Genomic DNA, 27,119 nt, shown 5'->3' with positions numbered 1-27,119 from the left:
ATAAATTTTTGATAGAAGGTTGCTCAGTCTTGTTCTTTATAGCTGATTTTCTGAATATACTGGTATTTTGGGAAAATATGATTCTTTTCTTTATTCTTCACTGCAGCTTTGATAGAAAGGTGAAACATGGTGACCTGAAAACAAAAACTGTGCATCAAACTACAAAACCAACATTTCAGGTACTTCATTGAAAATTATTTCCTAAAGGAATATTTATTACTTCAGAGGACATGTATGGGCAGACCATATTATTTAGTGACCTGTAATACCAAAGTAATGATCACAATAAATCAGAGTTCATTACTATGTGAGGAAAGGCTGGATCAAGGATTTGCAAGTAGATAATGAGGCCTAATTTAGTATCACAGCATTATTTTATACTCATTTGTCTTGGGGGGAGGGGGAGCTGGGCTGAGGGCATTTAATTTATCCAACTTTCTTCAGGACTCTTGTCATCAGTTCATACGTTCAAGCTTATAAAGGCTCTTTTGCAATTCTGAAAACCATATAGGATGGAATTATTTCAACATAGATATTCTTATGAAAGAATTAAATAACCTGTAGCCCTGTAACCACATACAATTCTCAGATTAATATGATATGGCCCATAAACTAATTTCTGAGGTGATTTTCAAGGAATCATCTCTGATTTCTATTATTTGCAGGTTGCAGCTTATCTTGAAAGTTGTTTAGCTATGTTTTATTTCAATGATTCAAGTGCTATATCATTTCCATACTTATAGATGTGTCAGGGTAAGATATATTATGAGATTCTATATGCTTGTCATTTTGTCTTCCTTTCTTCATTCCCACTAACATAAAAATAGTTAGAAATTGTTTATATAGCTATTTTCCATAGTTGCATATTTAATTTAATTTAAAGTTCTATAATGTAATTTGTTCAGTTTGAATGCCATTTGACTCTGGGCAACTCACAATAATAAAGTGATATAAATAAGAGCCAATTACAAAAAGAAATAAATGACCAAAACAAGTATAAGAAGGTCTACAGAATTATTACACAATGGCAGTCAAACAATAAGCAAACATTACAAACAAGGGAGTCCCAACCATCTATCCCCACGTTATAGAATAGCCATGTTTTCAAGGCCTTTTGAATGTCATCCAGGTAGGACTTCATGGCTCTTAGGGACATCTTATTCTAGAGGTCAAGCATTGATATGTACTTTTTTTCTTTATAATATTTAAAGTTTATATTATAAATATTATGTATAATATACATTTCAGAATTCTGGAAGTCTTAAGAATGTAATAATTCTAAAATCATGGCAGTGTGAGTGTCATACGGTATTGTCCAGGCAAAGTTCTTTTCATATCATATCATATAGTATTGTCCAGAAAAAATCATTTTCTTTTCATATCATAAATATTTATTTTCTCCCACCCTTTTGCAACTCCATCAGTTATTTCCAATAATTGTTCTTAAGGGTAGAGGTAGGGTTTTTTTTGGGGGGGGGGTATTTTTGCTCAAATTAAAGAGAAAAGGAGGAAAATCAAGGAGGCTATTTAGTAAATGGAATGCTAATAAGATTTTAGATCTTGTTTGTCAATCTAAGTTTGCCAAATCATATTTTTATTTCTTGGAAAATTCACCTTGAGATTATATTGCTTAAATAACTTTAGCAAAGGTGGTAAGAAAAAAACTGAGAAATGTTATTTAAGATGTAATGATATATACATTTCTTAAAATATGTCTCCCGTGTGTATTTACTCACAACAAGCAATCCCACTTCCTTCTTTTCATTGGTTTATTGCAGGACAAATTCAGAAATGTGCAAATTTTAGTTGATAAGTAAGTTTCAGTTTATGTATTAGTCTGAATATTTAACCTCAAAGGTGGAACTAATTTATTGTTTTTCAAGTCCATGCTATGAAAGTTTGTTATGATGCTTCTTATTGTGGGCGTAGGCCAATATATCATATGAAAAGGGCTTCACTGTATGATTTAAAATGCTAATACTGTAAAGGAAAGTATTTAACAAATCAAATTATCCACAAACTGCTGCAAACTGAATAGAAAATACTTTTGATTTGATAGAGGAAAACACAGTTTTTTCCCCCTGAGACCACTTGCTGCACATCTGGCTCTAAATATGGGATAATAACTACCCAAATATGAATAGTAAATGTATTTTCCACATGGACATTGGCTGATAGAACTATGTTATAATGAGCAATAACTACATTCATATCTCTGGATGATTTAGTGCAGTTCCTCCTGATAATGACTGATAAGGGCATAGATATTGGAGATTAGCACAGAACTAACAGATGTTCTGAAAAATCAAACTACTGCTATTCAGTTATCTGTAAAATTCTTTTATTAACAATAAATAGTTGAGGACAAACCAGAAGTAACACACGGGAAAGGCAGAAAATTATGCTGAATTGCCACTTTGATTTTGGAATATGGTGAAATAAATCTTTTGGTAAGGAAACAGTTATTCCAAAGTTCTTTTATTTGATCATAGATGATAAAGAGCATTATAAAAAGTATCTATTCTGAACCAACAAGTGCAATTATTTTTAAAAATGATAATGTATGGAGCATCGTTCCTTTCCCTGTAACTTAATGTATTACCTCAATTGCTGGTTGAGAAATAGGAAGAGGTTTTTTTTTTTTTTTGTCTACAGTACACAATTCAAATGACAACACTTGCTATTATACTTTTCTTGTTTTGTCTCTGAAATGGCATTCTATCATTTTAGAAAGTTAGCTAAATCATAGATGAATACAATAAAAATTTAGCACTGAATGCCTTTTCATTTTGTCCCATCCCAATCCATAAATAATAAAAGATGGGATTTTCTGTTTATTTGTTTTGTTTTTAAGAGGACAAAGAAAATTAGATGAAATTGCAATTATTGACATTGACAAACATTGGCAACTTTCTTGAAGGGTCTGAGCTGGCAATTTAGATTATGCATTATATGTATATCTGCTTTTCTTCTAGAAATTCAGGGACTTCTAGGTAAGAAATAATGAACTCAAGATAACTTTACCATAAGAGACCACCCACAAGTGCTCTACATGGTTGATACTCAAACACATCACAAGACTGCAGTCTCTTGTAGGTTAAGCGTGCTGGGAGATGAGGGAATAGCTATTTTGCTCAAACCATGGTTGGTGTCTTTAAAAAGCATAGGGTTCTCGTATTCTTTTTAAATTCTAATTCTATTTCTAATTATTTATCAAAATTGCTTGATAATTGTTTTGCATTTATTAGAAACATTTGGATTTACAACCCTAACTCTTAGCAAAAGAAGTTTCAAATAAAAAGTTTAAGAATTTAAAAGTACATATTTTTTGAATAGCAAAGAAGTGATTAAATCTTTGGTTTTAAAAAGTTACAAACTGACAGGGACCCAGATGCATTTAAAATAGGATTTTTTAATTAATTATAAGAATCAATCCTTTAAAAATTCTTTTTAAAAAGTGATAATGAGACTTTGAAGGTTAGACCCTAAAGGAAATTAGGAGGAACTAAAGATTATAATTAAAGGAGAAGAACACTTGAATCTGACTTACAAATACATAATAAAGCAAAATAGTATTTGAACATATAAAGATTATTTTTGAACAATGGTCTCAAAAGTTAATTTTAAAAATGTCTGTTTCTAAAGACAGACTGTCTTTAAAAGATATTATGAGAGGCTAACAAGTTTTACCTGACAACATTAAGATTGGTCTGAAAGGTGATTTAAAAATGAAAGGTACAAGAATGTTATAAAAAAAGATGTTACACTGGATATACAAAAGAAACCATCTTGGAAGAAATGAAAAGAAATCAAATTCTAGGAGGCTATTTGAATGGACCAAAAATCAAGATTGCTAAAAGTGAAAGGAAAGATTTTAAAGTTGATTTATTTGATCAAAGTTAAAATAGATATATTGTTAACCCTTAATAAATTTTGCTGACATCAGAACTGAAACTTAAAAAGTAGGATATAATAAGGAGAGGTATTTGTTATATTTTAAAAGGAAATGAGTTAGTAAAATTGTTTATATTTGTTGTGGTGAAGGGGAAATATCACCAAGATACTCTCAATTTTACACAGGAAAAGATCCGAATACACCAAGACCTGCATGCATATATATATATGTTTTCTGAGGTTTTCGCGGGTATTTGTATGTAGGTCTTTGGTTGTTCAGGTTTTCTCCCGCGTAAAATTGGAAGTGTCTTGGCGACGTTTCGACGAAATCCCATTCGTCATCTTCAGGCTGGTGTTTTCAGCTTCGTGCTTTGAGTAGCAATGTGTGGTCTTAGCTGTTTCTTCCTTTTAACTGCCAGTGGGGGTACGAACTGATTGGGTGGGAGCTTGGCTGTGTTCTGATTGGGTGGAGGTGTGTTCTGAATGGTTAGGGGCTTGGCTGTGCTCTGATTGGCTGGGGGAATGTTCTGTTTGGTTGTGCTCAGGTTAGTCTGAGTTGCAGAGGGGTTTAAGATTTTGGGCTGCCTTGCTATTTTTTGGCTTCGCGTTCGTGGTCGTGCCTCCTCTTCATGGAGGGTGTCAGTTTGCTTCATGTATGGATTGGAGGGGTTTAAAGTGGCTAATGATGCAGCTGTGGTCTGGCTTCTGGTTTGTGGTCGTGCCTCATCATCGGTGTGGCTTTGGGTTTGTTTTTTGCATGGATGTGTGGTGGTGACATCCTGTGTGGTTTTTGTGAGTGTGGGTCTGGTGTCATTTTTTGTGTTAGGGAGTCATTTGTCAATAAGGGCGGGTTTCCAAATGGCTGGTAGGCGGGAGGTATCATCTCGCTTGTTCATGCTGTGTGGGCGTTTTTCTATCTCGATGGCTTCTCTGATTATTCTGTTATTAAAATGTTCATTTTTGGCAATGGTTCTGGTATTTTTAAAGTCAATTTCGTGTCCTGTGGCTTTAAGGTGTTGGACCAGGGAAGATGTTGGTTCCTCTTTTTTGACTGAGTTCTTATGTTCTTCAATGCGTGCACTTATTCTTCTGTTGGTTTGTCCGATGTATGTGGTGGGACAAGTGGTGCATGGGATTTCGTATACTCCTTGATTTTCTAATTCAATTTTATCTTTGGGGTTTCTAAGGATGGTGGATATTTTTCTGTTTGTGCAGAATGCTGTTTTGATGTTGTGTTTATGGAGGATCTTACTGATTCTGTCTGTGGTGCCTTTTATGTATGGGAGGAGGGCTTTGCCGTTTTCTTGTTCTTTGTCTTGGATTTTAGTGGGGGTTTCTTTTTGGATTAGGTTTGTAATCTTATTTCTATGGAATCCATTGGATGTTAGTACATTGGTGAGAGTGTGTAGTTCGGGTTTTAGGTGTTGTTCGTCAGCTAAGCGTTTTGTTCTGGAGATGAGTGTCTTGGCTACAGAGTTGATCTGTGCTGGGTGGTGGTGTGAGAGAGCATGCAGATAGCGGTTTGTGGGTGTTTTCTTCTGGTAGATGGTGTGTTCTAGGGAGCCATTGGATTTCTTGTAGACTAAGACATCCAGGAAGGGAAGTTGGTTGTTAGTTTCTGTTTCCATGGTGAACTGTATTTTGGGGTGTAGGCTGTTGAGGTGTGTGAGGAAGTTGTCCAGTTTTTCTTTCATATGTGGCCAGATTATGAAGGTGTTGTCTACATATCTGAGCCAGAGTTTGGGTTTGTGATCCGATTTTTCTAGAGCTTGGGTTTCAAAGTGTTCCGTGTAGAGGTTGGCAATGACAGGTGAGAGGGGTGATCCCATGGGTGCTCCTTCTGTTTGTTTGTATTTTTGTCCATTATAGATGAAGTATGTGTTGGATAGGCAGTGGTTGGTCAGATCTAAGATGTGTTTGGGGGGGTTATATTTGTTTTGAATAGCTGTCAAGGCTTCTTTGATAGGCACTTGGGTGAAGAGGGATATGACATCGAAGCTCACTAGTAGGTCGCTGGGCTGTAAGTTTTGTTTCTTTATGATCTCTATAAACTGGAATGAGTTTTTTATGTGTGAGGTGATGGATTCTGCATAGGGCTGTAGTTGTTTGGCGAGAAATTTGGCTAGGTTTTGTAGAGGTGAGCCTATGGAGCTGACTATAGGTCTGAGTGGGGTTCCTTCTTTGTGTATCTTGGGGAGACCATAGAGTTTGGGGCATCTGGATGATTTCTCTCTGGGAATGATTCTTTGCTGGATCTCTTCGCTAATGGGGGAGGCTTTTATTTTGGATCTGGTGGTTTTTTCCAGGTAGGTGATGGGATCTGTATTTAGGGGTTTGTATGTGGAGTCTTGGAGTAGGTTGGTTAATTTGGTTTGGTAGTCAGATGTGTTCATAACCACCGTGGCGTTGCCCTTGTCTGCTGGTAGGATTATTATGCTGGTGTCTTCTTTCAGGTTACGTAGTGCTGTCTGTTCCTCTTTGGGTAAGTTGCTTTTGGGTGGCTTGCTGGTGCAGAGGATGTTGGTCATTTCGAGTCTGATTCTGTTGGCGTCGTCGGGGTTGATTTTGGTCAACCAAAAACTTAAAAATACCAGAACCATTGCCAAAAGTGAACATTTTAATAACAGAATAATCAGAGAAGCCATCGAGATAGAAAAACACCCACACAGCATGAACAAGCGAGATGATACCTCCCGCCTACCAGCCATTTGGAAACCCGCCCTTATTGACAAACGACTCCCTAACACAAAAAATGATACCAGACTCACACTCACAAAAACCACGCAGGAGGTCACCACCACACATCCACGCAAAAAACAAACCCAAAGCCACACCGATGACGAGGCACGACCACAAACCAGAAGCCAGACCACAGCTGCATCATTAGCCACTTTAAACCCCTCCAATCCATACATGAAGCAAACTGACACCTCCATGAAGAGGAGCACGACCACGAACGCGAAGCCAGAAAATAGCAAGGCAGCCCAAATCTTAAACCCCTCTGCAACTCAGACTAACCTGAGCACAACCAAACAGAACACTCCCCCAGCCAATCAGAGCACAGCCAAGCCCCTAACCATTCAGAACACACCTCCACCCAATCAGAACACAGCCAAGCTCCCACCCAATCAGTTCATACCCCCACTGGCAGTTAAAAGGAAGAAACAGCTAAGACCACACATTGCTGCTCGAAGCACGAAGCTGAAAACACCAGCCTGAAGATGACGAATGGGACTTCGTCGAAACGTCGCCAAGACACTTCCAATTTTACGCGGGAGAAAACCCGAACAACCAAAGACCTACATATATATATACACGTTTGTTTTCTGAGGTTTCATGAGAAAGAGCCTGTGGCCTAGAGGTTAATACAGTTGCCTAACATGCACACAGCCCAGGCTCGAATCTCAGAAGGGTAAGTCTGGCTGAAGAGAGTTAAGAAACTCGAAATAGCTATCCCAGTTCTCCCTTTATTCTTTGTTAGCAATCTAAAAAAATGTATATGTAAACAATGTCGCAGTTGGCGACTGCTGCCTGTGGATGGCTCTGGATTGAGCTGATACAGGCAAAAGAAAAAAGAAAAAGAAAGAAGATTGCTTTCTCCCATATTTGGGCCGACAGGGTGCATCAAGAAACACTCAAAGTAAATATATATATATATATATATATATATATATTCTATGTTTCTTTCCTTTTTCAGATTGCATTAGTTTTTATTGTTGCAATTGGAATTTTTAATTTAATTTAATACTATTAAAAATAGTAATAAATTCAGGCTGGTGGATCTTCTCATTTTATTTCTACAACCTGATCAAGTAAAATGGTCATGCTGACAGAATGATCCCAAATTACTCAGATCTAAATCCAATATAATTGCTAGCCCTCATTGGTTCTTTGGAAGATGGATCCATTGGGGAATGAATTATTTGAGAAAACAAAATGATAATCAGTGAAGATAACAAAAAAAATATCAAAAGGTATGTCCCTAAAATAATTTTGAGAAAATATTAGGGTTAGGGTTAAATCTTAGGATTTTAAAAAAAAAGAATGACATGAAGTGGAAAGGTAAGATTTCCAAATTTTAGTCTAAGAGAAGAATAAGAAATATAGTGAGTTTGTAATACAGTTTGCTTTGGGTAAATTTGGAAATAAAAGGTTTAAAACAACTATCATGGGTGGGTTGTATATTTTTTTGTTCCATCAGCACCAGCAAAACAAGCCAATTCTTTATAATCTGTCATAGAAGGGACTTTATAAAATGTGGCCTAGTAATTTACAACTTTCCAACATTCTTACCATCCAGCTGAGTAAGAGAAGGGGGTGTGCTTTGATGCTCATGGAAATGCATCATTTTCATTGCTTTCAGAATAGTTTAAAAACTTTTACAACAAAATCCTACAAATGAAATCTCTTGTTAGCCAAATTAACTATCAAGATTGACTGCGGACACCTCTTAGAAGGTGACAGCTTTTAGTTGTTGTTAGTTTATAGCAAATTGAGACACTGTGGTATTCTTATCAGATACTAGAATAAACTCTCTTTTTTAAAGAGAAGAAAAAAAATGCTGGAGCCCCACCGTCTCATTTTTAACAAGGACCAGCTGAGAAATGAATGCAAGCTGAACACAAACCATCCTATGTCTGCCAAATCATTTCCTGGCCCTGAAAAGTGAAGTAGGGGGAGAACCTCTCCAGTTTCCTCTTAACAGGCCAAACATGGCAAAGCACCAAGGGAATTCTGAATGGAATCAATTGCACTTGTTACTGAATTTTCTTTATTCTTCTATTACTGAGGGCTGGATATTCAGCTGCAAACAATTATAATGAAGAGTTACTGACTAATGGTTTCCAGATTGCTCTATGAGGGGGCATTAATTGGAAGGGACAACTTAAGAGTTTAGGCCATGTAAATGCATTTCTTATCCTGTCAGATTGAGAAATTTTGGCATGCAAGGGGCTGAAATACTCAGAACAGATAAAGACTTCATAGTAGCAATTTAAATAAACATTTGGTAACAGGGGTTATACTGATGGGATCAAGAATAATTAAAGTATCAGGCTAGGTTGCTGTTTTTTAATGACATAAAAATTTATAACAGTAATCTGAGGTTGGCTCTCCAGGAAGTGTGAAACTCAATTTACACTAGATCAAAACTTGATTTAGCATTTATCAGCCTGACTCAGGGACTGCTGATCTATAGGTAAATCTGCTTCTCGTTGTAGCTAACAGGAAATGATTCCAGGCCAGTTTTCATATTGTACGTTCTAGGCTTAAGGCACCTTTCAAAAACAATTCCTTTGACAGAATATAGGAACTCATTGCCTGAGCAAATGCCACATTGTTTGATTCACTGCATGTCTTTCAGTTGTGAATCCTGTTCTCAAGCATTGCAGTTAAATAGTTTCTTGAAAAATAAATTACTTATTAGACCATACCAGTTCACACAAAACATCCAGTGACAAAGTATAGGTTGAAAAGTTTTTTTTGGGATTTGAACAATATGGGATATGAACAGCACATATGAACTATTTAAACCCCATTCAAATGAGAAATAAAACATTCCTATGATTCTTTACTTTTGTTAACGATAAGATCTGAAGCTGGGCTCCAAATCTAGCTACCTTCTGGTCTATAAAGCTCTGAACACTTTATTTTGAGCATGTTAACCAGCTATATGTAGAAACTATATTCAGGTTTTTGTATTGAATGTGTAAAGCTCTAAATAAGAAAATATTTAGATTTAGAAAAGATTTTGTACAGCGGGATTACTTTCATACTTCCTATATACTGTTAAGGCTCAGTATGCACCAGGTAAACACAAAGCTAAATTTTTTCCTTTGCTTTGCCAGCATGGATTATATTAACACTATATTGTATTATTTTTCTAGGGACACATAAAGTCAAACCATATGTTAGTCTAAAACTTACTATGGGGCCCCTCATTTGAACTAGGATCGTGAATGCACAGAGGTGAGTCTAATCTTTGCCATCATACTATGGCTGCAATCAAACATTTCAATTTCAAGTGGTTTCTTTTTCAGAAAGTGAAAAGAGACATCAAGGGCTCAAACACAGACATCCGTCAGCACTCAATAATACAATTTCAAATCCCAAGCTGTATATTCAACTAAAAGCAATGAAGTACAGACCAACACAGAGATTGGTAGTCATAAGTACTTTGATTGAGAGGACCCTGATTTGTTTTTTTTTAGTTATTATGTTAAACAAATCATAAGGCTCAAAATGTCTCTTTAAAGTGTTCTTTTCTTTACCCAGAGGAAAAAAGCAATAAGCCTCATTGTTTATGCAGCTGGTGGAAAAGGTTTATCCCTCTCCCTTACAGTGTGATCTCAAAAGATTACATGGACACACTCATACATATATACCCGCAGCTGAACTTGAAATACAACTCTTTGCTATGTTGTTGAGAGTTTTCAAGCGTTTAAGATTGTTTGTGTGTGTGTGTGTGTGTGTGTGTGTGTGTGTGTGTGTGTGTGTAAATATATAGGAACGTGTATAAAAATTTGTTAAGGCTTTCCAAGAATCCACACATCTATTTTGTTTTCCTTTGCTCCCAAAATGGGCAGGAAATTTGTACCCTTATTTTTCACTTGTTTGCTTTAGGTATGATTCCAAAAATTCTGAGAGAACTTCTGGGGCTGGATATAGGTTATATGGCCATAGTATAAAATAAATATTTATATATTTAGCAATGACAATTATGATAATATAGAGAAATGTATGCATCTGATCATTAATGTCTCTTATGGTTATTCAATAGTAATCCATAATCAAAGAGTAAAAATATCCAACTCATTCTGCAACCACCAAAAATAAGTTTTGTTTGTTTTTATTTGGGGGAAGAAAGTACATTCACATGCTGTATTTTACCTATATTTCTCTTGTACTGAAAAGATAAATCACTCTTCTTGCTTTCCAAGCCCAAGGAGTTTAAAAAAAAGTATGAATAATTAATTGATTCAACAGGCCATGTGTCCCCAATGGGTTGATATGTATTAGTGGTCAGTAAGAGAAAGTGTGACATAAATAACCAAAATAACAAGTTATAAGCCTAGCATCCAAAATTTAAGTCAGAAATTAAATTCTTAATTTAAGAAAGAATTCCCCCTTTGTGTGCTGTTCTGAACCATTATTGTTTGTTATATACATGCGATAAACATAATTACTAACTCTCCATAGTACTGCTTTCTTGAGAAAATACCAAATTTTTGAATTTTTTTAAATATACATATGTCTTTCCCTAAGATTAGGTATTCTCATTTTGCCAGATATGCAGCCCCTTTTAAGTTCTCATTATTGTAATAAGGAGTAAGAGAATGAAATGCATGTGAAAGGGCCAAAGACAGGAAGTTCCTCATGCATGTTTTGTAAATAGTACAAAGAAAACAAGGGATAGAAGGCAGAAACTTTCAAACCCAGGAAACAAGCAGCTATTAATTTGAAAAGATGCCCAGATTTTAAGTAGAAAGGGCAGCCTTCCAGATATTATTACACCAATTACTTCTTTATATGTGCCGCTTTCTAATTCTTTGCAATAAATCAACTCATCTTGTACTTGCTTGAGTAGATGGAACAGGGAATGAGTTTAGTCACTATATTAGGTATGAAGTCCTAACAATGCATTCCTGTCCCAATCCTTTAATCTCAGATCATTTCATATTGAAATTAAAGGATTGGATGTTTCACTCAGTCTGGTTAGTTTCACTATTGAGCTTTGAGGCCAAATGTATTTTTTTTAAAAAAATCACTACTTGTGGATAAAAAGAAAAAAAAACAAGTTATTTCACGTAATTTAAATCTTTGAGACAACTTCTGGAAACTTAAAATTGTTTGTATTGTTTGTTGGTTTAATTTTACTCTAAGTCTACATGATTTTGAAATGTAATGTCATTATATAATAGGTAGCTACAAAGCACAGATTCTTAGCCTTGATGATGTGCAGAACCATTCATCTTAATTAAATAGATTTTCAGTCATTCCTTTACCTACCAGACAAAAAGAGAGGGAAAGTTGGATTAACAGTCAGCATAAACATCATTTAGCAATTCTGCAATGCTGTCCAGTGTGGAACTGGGCTAAGGCATAACACTGACAAGCAGTAAAGAGTAAAGAAATGGGGTGAATGCTGAATTTTAACTTTAAAATCATAGTCAGTTGAAATCTCATAATCACTTAGGAATGGCTAGCCTGAGATACTCAATATGTTCCTCCATGGAAGGATTAATCCAGAGATTGAAGATAAAAGTGGACTTGAATGGCTTTATATGAAAAGAAAAGATGCTAAATTTTAACTTTAAAATAATAGTTAGTTGAAATCCAGAGATACGTGAATCTCATAATCACTTAGGAATGGCTAGCCTGAGATACTCAATACATTTCCATGGAAGGATTAGTCCAGAGATTGAAGATAAAAGTGGACTTGAATGGCTTTATATGAAAAGAAAAGGAAAGGAAAACCATGAAGATTTAAATTTTAAAGTATTCACAAAAGGGGAATGTTCTGTTCTTTGCATTGATAAGGCATTGAAACGAGGCAGGAGTAACAACAGATGCTTCTTTATTTCAGCTTTAACAGAACAACACAAAATGGCTCCATTCCCTTTTATACCTTCTGTAGGGAACAGTGTCAGCCAATAAATGCAGCGTATTTTTCCGCTCTGGCATGCTCAATAGGCTGGAGACAGCCTATCTGGCCCAGGCAGATCACTTGGTCAGCCCGGGTCTCACTGCAGCTTCCTGCACCTGCTCTGTCAGTCACAGGCCCAGGACATAACAGGGAATATATTTGATTCTAAAGAGGCAAACTAGGCCAAAGATAACTAGGTGCTGTTATCTGAGGCAGTTGATTGCTCTATCTAATGGCAGATTAGGCCACAGGAAAAAAATAATGTAGAAACAGCCTCTTTCTTTTTGGGATGGATTATTCTTTTTCTTCTTTCCTTTTTTGAGGGGAAGGGACTACCTAGAACTACCTAGTTTTTCCTGGCAGAGGGAATCTGTAATAGAAGGAACAAGGCCTTCAGCATTCAGCCAATAAATATAAGGATTGTTCCTTAAGTCTGAATATATATACACATACCATATTCCCTTGCAAGACAGTTGCTTGTTTCTCCTAGCTTGGGATGTGCTTATTTTGTTCTTTGAGGTTTGAAGTATGTGATGTCCAATTTCTTCTTCTTTTCTTTCTAAAAGCAATGATATTAATGGCAATAATAGCAGAAATAGGTTTAACTGCAAACAGATGGGACATTGCCTCAGTTTTCTTTTCCAGAATAGACAGTGTTTTCTGAGTTGTGTTTTCCTTCATTGAAAAGGGATTTAAAGCAGCTTAGGCATACTTCCTGGCAGTCATTTAATTACATTTGCAAAATTCCAAATTTTCTCCCCAAAGATAAATAGTCTCTGCTTGACCCAACTATTAGAGAGCTGTCTTTTGCTAGTTGCTGACTAATAATGTGACTGCACAAACATATCTACATAGTGCTGAGCTCCGCAGAAATTCTGCAATCGCCTTTTTCTCCTATTGCTATTAAAAAAAAACACCTCAAAAATGGATAAGAGAGCCAAGTTTGAGATGTGAAAATTCAGCATTACATCATAGGTAAGACGAAGGTCATTTTTAGTAATATTTCCATATGTAAAAAGTTTTCTGATCACTCTGCTATGCTAATTTGGGGGACCCCAGGATTGAAAAATGAAGACAAACATACAATTTGAAGTAGTATGATCATTTCAGTTTACTCCTTCCTTCTCTCCGATAGAGGAATGAGTTTATAGTACATATAAGAATGAGTTATGTTACAGCAAAGGGGGTTTTCCCCAATCTAATTGCTGCATAAAGGTAAGGTAAGAAGTGAGCTGGCTTCTAAAAGTGCTGTGGGCAGGATTTGGCATATGGGCAGATGATTCCCCGTCCTTTGGACAGGCTGATTCTGTCCAATTCTGAAGGGATTCTGCATGTCTAAGAAATCAAATTAGTGTATCCTCCCCTAGTGTAGAGAGCATGGAGAATGGCTTTGATGGAGATGAGCAAGAACTATAACTAAACAAAAAAGAAAAAACATAAGTACCTAACAAGCAGAAAATATGTAAAGGAGACTCAAACAGATACTTCATTAATCGACATAAGTATAAGAAAGAAAGAAAATACAGCATAATGAAACTTGCAAGATTATGTTATTGTAACCCAGGAGTTATAATATGGTCCTATGGTCCTATGGCTGGTTCAGGAATTCTGGGAGTTGAAGTCCATAAGTCATAAAAGGGCCATAGTTCCTCTCCTCTTGTATAGCCAATCTCAATAAAAGTATTTTTAGCCTTCCTGTAGAATTGATTTCTGATCTGGACTATATCTCCCTTTAGAAGAATTTGAACTACAAAGGGATAGTGGCTGTGCAGGAAGAAACAAATGGGAGAGATAATCGGACAAATATATATATGACTTTCATCTGTGTTTTACTTTTTAGAAATAAAATAATTTTAGAAAAGGACTTGTGGATTAGAGAGAAAAGAAAGTAAGTTTTACAAAGATTGAGTGGTAAACTGTGGATAGCATTTATAAATCAATTGTCATGTACAGGTAGTCCTGAACTTACAACAGTTTACTTAGTGACTGTTCAAAGTTACAGCGGCATTGAAAAAAGCGACTTATAACTGTTTTTCACATTTACAACCACTGAAGCATCCCCTTGGTCACATGATCAGAATTCAGCTGCTTGGCAACAGGCTTGTATTTATAACTCTTGCAGGGTCCCGGGGTCATGTATGATCTCCTTTTGCGACCTTCTGATAAGCAAAGTCAGTGGGGAAGCCAGATTCACTTAACAACCATGTTATTAATTTAACAACTGCGGTGATTCACTTAACAACTGTGGCAAGAAAAATCATAAACAACTGTTTCGCTTAGCAACTGTCTCACTTAGCAACAAAAATTTTGGGCTTAATTGTGGACATAAGTTGAGGATTACCTGTATTTTTCTAAACTTCATTTCATGTCACTGATTTCATTTTTAGATCGGTATGAGGAAATACCTTCTGTGTGGTTTTGAGTCATAAACTGGTTCTTCTTGCCATGTAAAATATTATCCTGTTTTTTTCAAGTTGAAATTGATATGGAATACTTTATGTGACATTTCCTTGATGAAATTTATCCTACTGTTTTTAGAAATTTATGTGACCAAGTAATTTGCATGATGGTTAAATGCATGGCACACCTTTAAATTGTCTTCACATGATCCATCCAGATGTAGGCAGCACAGGCCCTACAATATTTATGATAATTATTGGCTTTGTTTAAGTGCAGTTTATTCCTTTCTAATAATAGAAACATTACTAAACAGAAAATCAGATTTTATGATGGGATAATATTATGATTCCTGAATAGCTATTGTCTTCATTCAGCTCTATTTATTCCCACTGGCATCACTAAATTAAATATAATTCACTATATGATATTACCATTTTTAGGGAGAAGTTCCATTTGGACTACAAAACCAACCCCCCCCCCACACACACACCCCACACACCAGATTTTGAAGAATATTTTAGCAAAAGGTCTGGCATTGAGAAGATCTGTTTTTGTATTTAAAATTCTAACTGGAAATTTGGCTGGCTCTTCTTAAAAATTTTTACCTACCTTTGTTTGCCAGTAAAATAAGAACATAGCGTTCTGTTTAAAGAGCATGCATGCATCATAACTTGACAATATGAAATATATTTATTTTTAAAAGATATTTTTGTCATCTAAGGAGCCACAGAAATGCTATGTCAAAGCCCAAGAAATCCAAAGAAATAATATGAGCTAGAGCTAAACCATGTCACGAAACTGCTAAATTTATTGCCCAGCAAGTACAGAATAGGTATCTTGCATTCTGCATGTTGATGAACAATGAGACTGGGTATAATTTAACTCCATAAAAGTCTGCAACAAGACTCTTATGAGTGGTTCTTACTGAAGGCAATAAATGTTAAACCAACAGGGCATCTTATAAACAATTTTGCAGTGTTACAGATTTACATACTCAGGTGATGCGTAATTAAATTGCCCTAAAGAACTTAATAGCATGACATTTTTATTTCATAGTTAAACTTTAAAAGTTTTATTCCTGTTTATTGATTTCATATAGTGCATTTCCCATAAAGAAAGATCATTGGAGAGTCCATTTGCTTAGCAAACAGTTTATAATGCTAAAAAAAAGACAACAGAAATTCATGTCTTTTGAGACAAAAATATTGATGACTAACAATGCCACTGCATGCCATCAAGTACACTTTAGAGAAACAGGAAACTGTTGAAAGAAGTCACAATCTATACTGACAACACTGCTTGCCTCATAGATGCCATTTTTTTTTTAAAAAATAATGCTTTATTTTCTAATTTCTTTTTCACATTCATAGTAGCTCTGGGTCAATTTTGCTTTTTGTTTATTGACTCTCTAAGTCACCTCATCCTGGAAAGCTTCATAGAATTAAACAACCACACAGTGAAAAACAATCACATCTATTAAAATGGAAACCATTGGAGAAGCAAATATTTTATCCATATTCACCACAATTCAGAAAGTCTATCTAACCAAAGACATGTTTTAAGTAATACAGTATTTAAAGATGCAAAAGATGGGAGCCATGTGCATTTCTGTGATAATACTCTTCCAAAGCCCAAGGGTCATAACAGAAAAGGTTCGTCTTTTGGATATCACTAAGAGATATTACTTAATTGCAGAGATCCAAAGCAAGCCCACACTATTGGAGTGCACACGATGGGCAGACATTGCAAGGTATTTTGGTGATTGATAACCAAATAAAGAGACTTGTCTTCAGTGGTGGGATTCAAATATATGAACAACCGGTTCTCTTGTGGATGCCACTTTCAGAAGTCCATTCAGGGCTTGGGCAACAACAACAAAAAAATAGCTACCAGTTCTGCCAAAGTGGTGCGAACCGGCTGAATTGTTTGTCTTGATATTTCATGATACATCTAGTAAATAAAACGATGTCTTAGTGTCCTTCATATTTCATTCATCACCTTTCTTATTCATACATGTGTTTTATTAAATTTCATCATACAAAATACAAATAAAAATAAAGATAATAGACAAGAGAGAAATGTGGGGTAGAGGAGAAAAGAAAAAAAAGTATTAACTTCCATCTCTTTTAGCACGGTAGAATAAACATAGTAAGCTACAACTTCAATCTTTTACTTTTACATATGTACTATACTAGCTATTTCTATAACAGATTAAACAGCAAATCACAAAGTCAAACTTTCAATTTTTTTCTGTCCTGAGCACAAAGTCTAGAAATTTCCAAGCAGAAACAAAACTATTTCTATTCTTTTCTTTGATTAAAGCAGTTAATGTCTCTATCTTGCAAGCTCCAACAGTTTTTCCATCCATTTTTTCATTATAGGGATTAATATATCTTTCCAGTTTTGCACATAAAGAATTTTTGCCACAATCAGCATATACAATGACAAAATTCCAGATCTTTTTAAAGTTCCATTCAGATTTCCTAAAAGAAAAAAAAAATATGATTTCAGTTTTATATTTCTTTTAAGAACCTTCTGCATTAAAATATGAATCTGGCCCCAGCATCACCTATATTCTAAGTACTTCTAACTTAAATTAATAAAATATAATATTTAATCAGTATCTGCTTATAATATTTAATTATAAGAATTGCCTTAATTGGGATTGGGAAGCATATAAATTTAATAAATAATAATGAATAAATTTTAATATTTATTTAAGAACCTTATGCTAGGGTATTATCCACTTTAGCATTTTTATTATAATTGTTTATAAAATATCATTTTATATTATTTTAAAAAATACCAATATGTGTGTTTTTCCTCTCTGGATTAAAGTTATAAGAGAATTCAATCCTTCATTCTATCTGAAGCAAATTTCAATATTTGATTCCAATGAAATCTAGAGTAGAAAATGAACAAGTATGGTTAGCATGTTCCTAACATAGGACATGGTTTTGTTTTGTTTTGTTCTGTTCTGTTGTTGAGCTTTCAAGTAGCGTGTCTGGGAATGGGTGAGACTGATATGCAAACTTTGTTGGGAATCTTTTTGCATTTTGGAATGGTCCTAGGAAAGGATAATGTCTCTACACATTGGTGGGACAATTAGGAAGGGTATAAAAATGTAAAATCAATTTTAGGGATAGGCAGCCAATACAATGAACTATATGAGCCCTGACTTTCCTGTAGAGCAAGAAGAATTTTAGAGAGCAAAGATGGGAACTACCAAAATCTCTGTTTTTGAGAATTGTAACGTGGCCACAACGTTATTATCAAACCCTGCTCCTTTTTAATGAATCTCTTAGTTCATTTCATTCCAATCCATCACAGTCATAGAATGTATGTTTAGAACACAATACATATACACAAAACTATTGTCAAATACAGCACCATAAGTTTACTAAAAGAATATAGGTAGAAGTAAGAGAATGTTTTCTAAATAATGATTCTGAACTCATCATTGTTTTCAGCCTTGCTCCAGGAGGGTCATATTCCCATTAATTTCCCTATGTTGGCCTCCAGTTAGATGACAAGAAAGCTGTATACTGAAGAAGATAAAAATACAAATAATTAATATTTCTTGATTAAAATTACTGTTCTTCTTTAAATAAGATTGTGTTCTTTTCAAAGGCAGTTGTTATCTTCTCTAATGATTTACTCTTTTTTGTGAATTTTTCAAAAAAGTGACTCAAATAATAATAATAATAGTAAAGTTGAAAGGGACCTTGGAGGTCATCTAGTCCAACCACCTGCTCAGGCAGGAAACCCTATACCATTCAGACAAATGGCTGTCCAGTCTCTTCTTAAAAACTTCCAGTGTTGGAGCAAATGATTAACAGAAATTAAAAATCTAAAAATCTAAGAAGACTTCTGAATCTAATATATGAGATCTACATCCTGGAGATCAGATATGCATAATCCAGTTGAAACAAGTTTATATAAACTACCTGGATTTATATCTCAGTCTGTGATGGAGAAGAAAAACCATGGCACCTGTGAGGATTGTTTTATTGTCTTCAGTGCATTCAAGAGAGCCATTTTGCTTCATTGGAGGAAGTAGGCTTCCTCTTATGCAATACAGGTAAATCCTTGATTTATGACTGTAATGGAGCATGCCCATCATGGTCATAAGTCATGATGGTCATAAAAAAGGTTGATTATATGACCAATCTCATTTTATATGATGGTTGTTTAATGGTTTGATCTGGGCATGGTTTTGTTGATGTAAAATGCAATCACATGACTGCAGAAAACTGCAGATGGTCTAAATGCAGCCTAATTGCCAAGCACCTGAACTCTGGCCCCTTGATTTGGGGGGGGATGATGACTTTCGGAATTTTGAATCTGGGTCGTAAGTAGGCCCCCAGGTAGGTCCGTTGTAACTTTGAACAGTCATAAGTCAAGGATTACCTGTACAGTACCAATCCATATTTCTGGCTAGAAGAAGGGACGTTTTGATATATACAAAAATCTCAATTAAGAAAGTTATTCACCTGTATATACAGTATATATGTGGTGAAGCACATTACTAATGTATAACAGTCCTGCCTTGCAATAGTAATAATAATTGATCAGAAGTAAAATAGCAAGTACTTTTATAAAATATTGGAAAACTTTTATAAATTTTTTACTGAAAACTTGAAAAAAATGAAGGAATAATTTATGGATTTTATGATTGAAAAGGGATTTAACAAGGCACTGGAGGAATTTTTGTGGTATTAAAGAGGCAGAAAGTATAATGGCTTCATTCATAACTATTGAAAAAAGTTAGAAAAGCTTTCTTTTTCTGATTCTTGTTTCTCTAGTTCTTTTTCCTTTTTATCTTGCTTTTCACAATACTTTTTATTTTTTAAATTTTTTAATATTCTTTCTTTACATTTATTTTTACGTATATTCAAGAAGATAATCAAACACCAGGATAAAATACAAAAGTGTTTTAATACACTTAGCTTTGTCATCAGAGTAAAATGCCGGTGTTTTGGGAGCTTACTTATAAAGCCATCTATTTTTGTGCTCTGCTCATGGAGAAAGTTACCGGTCTGCCCGCCCCAATTGGCTGTATTGTTTCTAGCTGTCCTGCATTAGCTAGAACTCAGGGATCATTTCCTTCCTTATGGTTGCTCTCCTTATCTGCCTGGTTCGTGTCCGAGTGCCTGTTACTGTGGGTTGGTTCCCTAATGCCTCCTGTCCTATGGCCACCCCTCCTTTTGGCTGTACCCTGGCTCTCCCCCTTTGTTCTTGCACAGAATGCCCTGGGGATTCCTTCCTTTCGGCAGTTGTCACATGGGCCACCTGTTCCGATCCTGCATGGCCGGCGCTCGTTGTCTTCATTGCAAGTTGTTACATTGTTCCTCCCATTCCCTTAATGCCTGATAAGCAGGCAGTAGGTCTATGTGGCAATTCATCAAGTATCTGTCAGATAGCCAGGCCTCCTTAAGTAGTCGGCCACCCTTGGTGGTATCCTGGGCAATGGTCTCTGCCCCCACAAGTTTGAACGTATGGTTACAGCCAAAAGGAGGGGTGGCCAATATGAGTATACCCGGGATTTGTATTTTTAGCGTAATTAAGGACAATTTTTAAGTACAATTTATACAATTTTCAATACAATTTATAGAGTGGGGTAAAAAAAGTATTTAATCAGCCACCAATTGTGCAAGTTCTCCCACTTAAAAAGATGAGAGAGGCCTGTAATTGTCATCATAGGTAGACCTCAACTATGAGAGACAAAATGAGAAAACAAATCCAGACAATCACATTGTCTGATTTGGAAAGAATTTATTTGCAAATTATGGTGGAAAATAACTATTTGGTCACCTACAAACAAGCAAGATTTCTGGCTCTCACAGACCTGTAACTTCTTCTTTAAGAGGCTCCTCTGTCCTCCACTCATTACCTGTATTAATGGCACCTGTTTGAACTTGTTATCAGTATAAAAGACACCTGTCCACAACCTCAAACAGTCACTCTCCAAACTCCACTATGGTGAAGACCAAAGAGCTGTCGAAGGACACCAGAAACAAAATTGTAGACCTGCAGCAGGCTGGGAAGACTGAATCTGCAATAGGCAAGCAGCTTGGTGTGAAGAAATCAACTGTGGGAGCAATAATTAGAAAATGGAAGACATGCAAGACCACTGATAATCTCCCTCGATCTGGGGCTCCACGCAAGATGTCATCCCGTGGGGTCAACATGATCACAAGAACGGTGAGCAAAAATTCCAGAACCACTCGGGGGGACCTAGTGAATGACCTGCAGAGAGCTGGGACCAACGTAACAAAGGCAACCATCAGTAACACACTAAGCCGCCAGGGACTCACATCCTTCAGTGCCAGACGTGTCCCCCTGCTTAAGCCAGTACATGTCCAGGCCTGTCTGAAGTTGGCTAGAAAGCATTTGGATGATCCAGAAGATGATTGGGAGAATTTCCTATGGTCAGATGAAACCAAAGTAGAACTGTTTGGTAGAAACACAACTCGTCGTGTTTGGAGGAGAGGGAATGCTGAGTTGCATCCAAAGAACACCATACCTACTGTGAAGCATGGGGGTGGCAACATCATGCTTTGGGGCTGTTTTTCTGCAAAGGAACCAGGACGACTGATCTGTGTACAGGAAAGAATGAATGGGGCCATGTATCGTGAGATTTTGAGTGCAAACCTCCTTCCATCAGCAAGGGCATTGAAGATGAAATGTGGCTAGGTCTTTCAGCAAGACAATGATCCCAAACACACCGCCCGGGCAACAAAGAAGTGGATTCGTAAGAAGCATTTCAAGGTCCTGGAGTGGCCTAGCCAGTCTCCAGATCTCAACCCCATAGAAAACCTTTGGAGGGTGTTGAAAGTCCGTGTTGCCCAGCGACAGCCCCAAAACATCACTGCTCTAGAGGAGATCTGCATGGAGGAATGGGCCAACATACCAGCAACAGTATGTGCCAACCTTGTGAAGACTTACAGAAAACGTTTGACCTCTGTCATTGCCAACAAAGGATATATAACAAAGTATTGAGATGAACTTTTGATATTGACCAAATACTTATTTTCCACCATAATTTGCAAATAAATTCTTTCCAAATCAGACAATGTGATTGTCTGGATTTGTTGTCTTCGTTTTGTCAGGTCTACCTATGATGACAATTACAGGCCTCTCTCATCTTTTTAAGTGGGAGAACTTGCACAATTGGTGGCTGACTAAATACTTTTTTGCCTCACTGTATATAAGAAAGCAATAGTAATAATGGTAATATTAATTTATTGAATTTGTATAGCCATCCATTTCCTGTATGTTCATCTCAACATAATTCAAACAAAATCATTAAAAACCTGTTGAAAATAGTTTAAAAACATGAGGTTAACTTAAATGAATGGCAGAAAGGTATCAATAAATTTATTTGGGCAGGGAAAAAACCAAGAGTAAAGCTTAAAATTATGCAAGATATTCGTGAGAGAGGTGGACTCAAGGTACCAAATCTGAAATTGTATTATGATGCTGTGGCTTTAACATTACTTAGTGACTGGGTTAATTTAACAAATGCAGAAATACTCCATTTGGAGGGTTGGGATTTACTTTTTGGATGGCATGCCTATTTAATTTTTAATAAAAAAGTTGACCGGGTTTTTAAATCTCATATTATAAGGATTTCTTTACTTCGGGTTTGGAGGAAATATTATAAAAGTGATTTTAAAATACCATTATGGGCTATACCTTTGCATGCGATAGAGGGGATAAGGAGAGGAGTTAAGATGGATAGTGTTTCTTATGTACAATTACTCAGATGGGATGGTAAAAATTGGCACTTAAAATCTTTGGAAGACTTAGCACATGAAAATATTACATATTCATGGTTTCAGTATAGACAAATAGTGGATAGATGGAAGATAGATCGTAATATGGGTTTGCTTAGAGAAGATGAAAATCTTTTTAAACAAGTAAAAGACCAAAGACGAACTCATATTAAGAGAATCTATGGGGTGCTAGTAGAACTGGATTCAGAACCAGAACTAATTAAAGAATGTATGATTAAATGGGCACAAAATTTTGGTGAACCAGTTCTACTAGACACTTGGGAAACCATCTGGGTGAGGAATGTTAAATTTACGCAAGCCCAGAACTTAAGGGAGAATTTTTACAAAATGTTTTATAGGTGGCACCTTGATCCACAAAAAATGTCTCGTATGTATCCTGACTTTCAGCCTAAATGTTGGAGATGTGGTTGTTTGGATGCTACTTACTATCATATTTGGTGGTTGTGTAAAAATATAAAAGCTTTTTGGATTAAGATATGGTGGAATATTCAAAGAATTTTTAGAAGGAGGGTAAAATTTACCCCACAATTGTTTTTGTTGGGTATTGTTACTGATTGTAATGTTAAGGAGGTTATACTGATGTTAAATTTAATCACAGCCACAAGGTTGTTAGTAGGGCAATACTGGAAGAAGGAATCTTTGCCTACCTTGCAAGAATGGTTTTTTAAAGTTTCTTATTTGGCGGAAATGGCAAAGATTTCAGCTTTTTTAAAGGATCAATCGCAAGAGAAGTTTTTTGCGGTATGGGAAAAATGGATAGATTTTATACAACATAAGTTGGATATAAAAAAGTATTACTTAGTTTTTCAATAACCTATATATAAATTTTAATATTTTATAGATTGTATTTTTTTTTCTTCTCTTTCCTTATATTTTTTATTTTTATCTCATCTTATTTTACTTCTTTTTTACATATATATCTTTTCTTCTTTCTTTTCTCTTTTATTCTCTTTCTTTTTAAGTAATTTTTTTTCTCTTTTTTAATATCTATGTTTTGTTTTGTTTTTTCATATATATTATTGTTAATTATCTTATAAGCCTAGGTAATGTATTTAGATATATTAATGGTTTATATTTTTTAATTTTTTTTAAGATTTTTAGAAATTTTAATCAAGCTTATATTCAGCTCTGGGAAGGTGGGGGGGATGGACTGGGAGGGTTGGGGTGGTTGGGTAGGGTTGTTTTTTGTTTTTTATTTTTTTTTCTCCTTATTTGTAAAAACTTTAAAAAATTTTCAATAAAAAAAAAGAAAATAGTTTAAAAACTATAATAACAAAAAAGATGGAGAAGAGTGCCTTCTAAACTTACACAAAATGTAGCCATTTAATAATATGTAATAACAATATAACAATAATAATTGCAATATCAAAGCACTCTTCTCTAATTGTAGAGAAATTATCCTACTAATTGCACTGCCCTTAATAATTAGTTAGAGCATATTATCTTTCACTGAATGTTCCTGGTCGTCCCACTCTTAAACTAAATCACAGGAAAGTCTCATGATAACATGTCACCAGAATCATTCATAGGAAGGATTAAAAAAAACAACCTTGCAAACTTGAAATCAAAGCCATATCCATTTTTTTATGTGCATCAGGGTGGAGTTTCAACCACATGGGCAGGGCCACCATCCTAATTTTCTTCATTCCCAAAGTCATTCCCATATGCTACTTATGAGACTTTTTTTAAAACAAAAAATATTTCAGAAGAACAACAAAATATCTGGTCCCAGCAACCTCACATTAATAAAAGTAACTCAATAAATTCTAACATTCTTCAAATGAAGTAAATCAGCCTCAGCACATCAGTATATGTGTATAGGCTATTACTGGATTTATCTTAAACAGAAACATAAATAGTTATCAAAAAAATTTCTTTGGTTTAAAAATGGACAGTGGAAAATTCCTATTTTATTGAACAACAAAAGAGATATAAGCAAGGAGAGGGAAAATAACAGAGTCCATTGAGCCAAACTCCACGTTCAAATCTCATTTGTTGATCATTAAACTTCAGCAGTTTTAGAGTCCAAAGAAGGAAACCTCTATTTTAATTCATTACCAAAATCCCTTTAGTATAAGTTAAAGAATTACAGCATAATTCCACACATAGCTAAAATGAGACAGTATGCCAGCATGCAGATACAGCACCTTTTCCGAAGATACAATGAGGATTTTTTAAGTTTTTAGCCTGAATATCGGTGGCATAAGATAAGCTTTGAAAAAGATCAAGATAGCAGCCATGACCATAAACTCACTCATTTTTAATATGCATTAGTTACATGAAATAAAAAGTGGTGGCTGCTAGCGTGACTTTTTTGATTATTGGCTATGGTGACCTTGAGTAGAAGCTTATCATTACTCGAAGGAACTTGGTTAAAGAAAAAGATTTATGATATAATTTTCAGTCTTAAAATAATGGACTTTCTTCAGCTTTCTTGGGATAGAACATATTTTTTAGTGTATCCATCATTCTAATTTTCTCCATGATCTTCAGTTTACTTTGACCTTTTCATTAGGCTTTGGAACAAGTTTCTGTTTATTTCTTAATCTGAAAACAAAACAAAGCATCCAGTTTATGTAGTTGGCCCCATTTTCCATTCTAGGATGGTTCCTATTCCAACTTGCAGTTGAGATTTATGCAGCACACAATATTAAAACCCTATCTCATTGGGGTTATCTGTCATGCTTCTCAAGAACATATCTCTGTTAGGGCAGTCATTGTGTTACAGGACAATGACTGACAATACAAATAGACTGGCCATTCATATTTTGTAGCCTACTCTCCAAATAATTCTGAACAGTAGCCAGGTACTTTGTATTTAATCACTAACAGCAGGTGGTATTTGTCCACTACCACAAAATGTGGGGATAATTTTAAGTGATAGGTTAAATTTATTCACTCTGATCACACACTTTGTCCAGCTGCTCGCAGGCAAGATCAAATGGAAAATCTGTCAGAAGGTATCTGAACTTCCAGATTCATAGTATCTTCAGATTCCCTCCGAGAGAAGTTTTAATTGTTTTTAACATCTTAATCAAAGACGGATCTTCCTAAAAGATATCTTGACTTATAAAAGATTTTATTTTTAAAGCACAAGCTTGAAATGAAGTGGATGGTTCCAACTGTTGTTTTCTACACCTCACTTCAAAGATGTCTTGTTCAATTATTGTAATATCACAGCTACGCAAAATTACTGCATCTCCAGCTGGGATAATAAAGCAGCCCACAGGACACAGCTGCCATATGGTCAATGGTCAAACAAGCATAAAATGCATATGTGTGGAAACCAATGTGCTTGTCACTAGTAAATAGATGTATGTCATGAAATCAGATGGGAATATGACCAACAGTGCTTCCAGACAAGACTTTTATTATGCAGCCACACTGCCTGATTCACATAATTGTGCTTCTTTTTCTCTTCTAGGAATGATTCCAGGAGTAGAGTTTTGTGCAATTGTTTCTTTTTCTCTTTAACTTTGTATTTTCCTAGTATGGAAAAAGGGAAGGAAGAAGCAGAGGTAAAATATGAGACAGACAATCCTATTTGAGCTATCTGTAAAATCTGCTAATGAGAAAGAGTGATGGCAGATATAGGTGACATCTGGAGTCCTTCCCATAAATCTTTTTGTAACTCAAGTAAAATATCACACTTATGGTTTTTGATAGCATGCAGAATATTTTGAGCTGTATTTAACAGGCGGATAAAGTATCATAATTAATTATAGAAGAAATCACACATGGAAAGATAAAAGAAAAGTATAAATAAAGTATTAGGTGCATGGCATGGAAATGAAATAAATCTATGAGGCATAAATTTCTTTGTTGAGATGAAAAGATCATCTATGCAAGGTTTTCCTTTTTCCTTATTCCACAATCTCTTCTTTTTTTTATTTTATTTTCCCTTTTCTTCTCTTTAGGTGGAAGCTGTGAGGTTAAGACTCTCAACTCTAAGAAAAGAATGGAAGGACCTAAGAATTTAAAATAAATCTCCCCAAGATTCCTGTAGGGATCTATTATCAGACTCTACCAAAGTAGAACTATGGATACTGTATGAATACTGTTCATTAGTAGTTATCTGGTCAAAATTCCCCATTAAAACTTCATCCCTAAAAAAGGAATAGTTCTAAAAGTTGAGTGCAAAAATGTTTTTTAAAGGTTTAAATAGGGCAATGTTTTAGAAGGCTACCTGGAGAAACAGCTTGGGAAAAAAAATAAATGTATTTTTAAAAAGGAAGCAGTATAACAAAATCTCCATAACTTAGGAAACATTGGGAAACAAACACAAACCTTTTTTCAAGTTTTTGCTTAATTTTTATTGGACCAAATTATTAATTAATGTTATGAGTAATGAAAAAACATCATTCTGATTAGCACTGATTAGC

General features: G+C 35.3%; 1 long non-coding RNA gene across 1 annotated transcript; it reads left to right on the top strand.

Annotated features, from left to right (window-relative positions):
- The first annotated feature begins 104 nt into the window (after window positions 1-104).
- Window positions 105-27,119, top strand: LOC120307355. The gene is made up of 3 exons (XR_005556499.1): window positions 105-179; window positions 9,780-9,861; window positions 26,655-27,119. It is a non-coding gene; the product is annotated as an uncharacterized LOC120307355 (long non-coding RNA).

The sequence above is a fragment of the Crotalus tigris genome, unplaced genomic scaffold (genome assembly GCF_016545835.1).
Source record: "Crotalus tigris isolate CLP2741 ecotype Arizona unplaced genomic scaffold, ASM1654583v1 scf7180000017774.6281472, whole genome shotgun sequence".
NCBI lineage: Eukaryota > Metazoa > Chordata > Lepidosauria > Squamata > Viperidae > Crotalus > Crotalus tigris.
Note: the sequence above shows the minus strand (reverse complement) of the source record. Positions and strands in the feature narration are given on the sequence as shown.